The sequence below is a fragment of the Carlito syrichta genome, unplaced genomic scaffold, assembly GCF_000164805.1.
Source record: "Carlito syrichta isolate Samal-C Ts95f unplaced genomic scaffold, Tarsius_syrichta-2.0.1 Scaffold302438, whole genome shotgun sequence".
Lineage (NCBI taxonomy): Eukaryota > Metazoa > Chordata > Mammalia > Primates > Tarsiidae > Carlito > Carlito syrichta.
In genome coordinates, this window is record NW_007246534.1 from 109,705 (window position 1) to 113,376 (window position 3,672).

Here is a 3,672-nt window from a genome sequence, read left to right on the forward strand (position 1 = left end):
AAGTCAGGGAGGGAGGGAGGGCAGCCCAAACCCTGCTCTCTAAAGACCAGCGCAGACCTGGCCCACCCATGCGCTGCTCCAGCCCCACCCCCACACACATAGGCCTCTCTGAAAGCTCTCATTCCCTTCTCTGCCCCTCAGAGATGTTGGCAGTACAAGCTCTCTGATTCTACCTGAGCCAGGTAATTCTGTCAGGTTGTCTGTTTTTGTTTTGAGTCGGAGGTCTCATTCTGTCACCCAGGCTGGAATACAGTGGCAAGATCGTGGCTCACCGCAGCCTCCTCCTCCCAGACTCATGCCTACGTGCGGGTGCCACCATGCCCAGCACATTTTAAAATTTTTTTGTAGACAAGGTCTTGCTATGTTGCCCCAGCTGGTCTTGAACTCCAGGGCTCAAGCAATCAACTTGCCTCCACCTCCCTAAATGCTTGGATTATAGGCGTGAGCCGCTGCACCCGGCCTGATTTCGTTCGTTTTAAGATTTTAAAAGTATATAAAATGGGCTCTTGTCCTTTGGCAAAACTTTCAGAGACCCTAGAAATCCACCACAAAATATGCGAACTGATGAAAGAGGCCACCGGTCCAAGCCTCAGGAAGTGAGCCAGTGGGCAGAGGGTGAAGCTAGGCTTTAGGAAACAAACCAAGAAGTTCGACTCACTCCCTCTGCTTTCCAAGGGAGGGTCTGGACCTGATGGGGTGGGGAGGAGGCCAGAGGGAATCAGGAAAGCAGCAAAGTGAGGCTGAATTGTTTCTAAAAGTAAAGTTAGAGCCTGCCTCGGTGGCTCAGCCTGTAATCCCAGGGCTTTGGGAGGCTGAGGTGAGTGAATTGTCTGAGCCTGCGGGTTCCAGACCCTCCCGGGCAACTTGGCGAGACCTCGTCTCTACAATAAAATCAAAAAAATTAGCCGGGCATGGTAGCGCACGCCTGTAGTTCCAGCTACTTGGAAGGCTGAGGCGGAAGGATTGCTGGAGCCCAGCAGATCGAGGCTGCAGTGGCTGGGAGCGTGCCACTGCACTCCAGTCTGGGTGACAGAATGAGACTCCAACTCAGTAGCTCCTAGCATTTGCATGGTCCTTGGATGAAGGTCACTGGTTTCACAGACTTCCCATTGTTTAATGTTTACAATGATACGGAGTAAGCAGGAAAGGTCATTCTTCTCCCCATGTGACAGATGAGGTCGTGAGGCTTCACGTTGTTACTTGGGCGTGGCTTTCCTGAGGTCCTGGTGCTAGTGGAGACTGTTTCCTCTACGCTTTATTGTTGAGGTGAGTTGTTGAGCTTTGGGGAAATATGCACAGACACCAGCCCAGTCCAAAGAGTAAAGATTGCTCCCCTAGGGTTGGGGGAAGGAGGCAGAGAGGGCAGCTATCATGGAGGTCTTAATGACACTAGAAACTTGAAGTAAATGGCCCTCAAGATCAGAACTGACCAAAAATCAGTTAAGTCAGCCTCTGAAATAACTAAAAGGAGTGCCTGAGGCCACTTGCAGATGAGAAGCTTGGGGAGGGAGTGGGGGCCAGAACTGAGAACAAGAACTTTGTTCTCTCACTGGGCCAAGTTCTATTAGTTAAGGCTCACAACAAATGAGCTGGGAGTCAGAGGTTTTCATGATGAATAAGATTTTGTGGGTGGTGCCCAAAGGGAGGTAGGCTTAAGGGAAGAAAATGGGAAGAGACTCAAGACTTTTGTTCTACTCTGAAGACTGGACACAATGTCAGTCTGGCACCTTAGGCAACCCTGGAAAGCCACCACAAGACATGTGAACTGAAGAAAGTGGTCACCGGTCCAAGCCTTGGGAAGTGAGTGAGTGGACAGAGGATGAAGCTAGGTTTCACCTTCAAGGATGATGACTCAAGGACCCAGGTTTTATCATTTATTATTCCTGAAAGGGGTAAGCAAAGTAATCACCCTGAAGACAGATAATATTAACTTGGAAAAAAAGGGGGGGGTGTTGGAGATAAGGAAGGAGTGAACAGTCCAGAAGAGCTGGAGCCAACCCACAGTCTCCAAAGTCAGGAAAGCATCAGCAAGAAGCATGTCCTTCCCTAGAGACCAGGAGCCAAGGAAAGCACAAATGTGTCATATCACCAAGAGGCAATTGCGATGCTGTAGGCACCAAACTAGAGACCGAAAGACTGAAAATCCCGCTATACCTGGTAGCTGTGTCAACCAAAACCTACCTCAGGCTCAAAGTCTATCCAACACAGATCACTTTCCAACCTGAATGGAGCTAAGGCAAAGAACAGGAAAAGAGACTATATAAGCTGTTGCTAAAAGATAAGCTCCAAAGCATAAGCTTAGTTCTCACCCCCATAATCATGCAGTCGGAGTGTTGATGGTCAGTAGATTGTCTCCCACGCCTCCTTGGTCAAATGACCCAGGCTCCTTGGTCAAATGGTCCCATCCTCGTTTAGGACCTTAAAGTCCTTTGCACTTAATTTCTGGATGAGTACGGGGTGTGGAGGACAGATATAGGAGGTGAGGTGGGGGGCTATTTAGAAGTGATATCATCACTTCTACTCATTTTCTATCGGACAGAGCTTAGTCATATGCTAACCTAACTGCAAAAGAAGCTGGGAAATGGAGCTACCTATGTGTCCAGGAAAAGGATTTTCTGAGTCTGTGTGAAGGGTTTGTCAGTTCTCAGTGATTTCAGAACAGAGGCACCTGTGCTCTGAAAATTTTCTTTCCACTATTCAGTAACTATTGTTTTTACTATTATGATATTTGTATAGTACTCTTGTTTTTTGTTTCTTTTGGTTTTTTTGCTTCTTGGCTTTTCTGTAGTGAAGAATACATGTGGAGATACTACCTGAGACCCCACTGCTACAGCAGACCACAGATCACTTTTCTGGAGCTCATTTTTCTCACTGTGGCATAGTATATTCATTTGGCCAAGTACCAGCTGGAAGTGATTTTAGAAAAAAGCAAATGAGAGTGGCTTAAGTAAAATAGAAGGTTATTTCTCCCACACATTAATGTCTAGGTAGGCAATCTAGGCTTGGTGCAAAGTCAAGCTCCTCTCTTACTTAGTTGTCTCAAGCTGGCAGCAGGATGGAGGAAGGAATGGGAAAAAAGGTGAAGTCATATCCATGTTGTCTCTTAAGAAAGATTCCTAGAAGCTGCCACACAACTTCTCATTGTCCAGAATCTAGTCACATGACCACACTGCAGGAAGACTGTGAAGTGTGGGCTTTATTTAGGTCAGTCATGTGCAGCTAAAATCCAGCAATCCTACTGCTGAAGAAGGGGAGAATGACCATTGGGGGACATTGCATCTGAACTCACAGGGTGTTGGACTTGGTGGTCTCCAAAGACCTTTACTCATCTTCTGAGTTTCTACAGAAGCAATAACAAGAACAAAAACAGCAGTGAAGTGTAAACATAAAACTTGCTTTAAGGAAAAGCATTTTGTTCACAAAAACCCATGGCTAATTTTTTTTTTTTTTTGGAGTTGGAGTCTCACTCTGTCACCCAGACTGGAGTGCAGTGGCTGCTCCCGACCACTGCAGCCTCGACCTGCTGGGCTCCGGCGATCCTTCCACCTCAGCCTTCCAAGTAGCTGGAACTACAGGCGTGCGCTACCATACCCGGCTAATTTTTTTGATTTTATTGTGGAGATGCCAAGTTGCCCAGGCAGGTCTCAAACCCACGGGCTCTGGTAATCCACT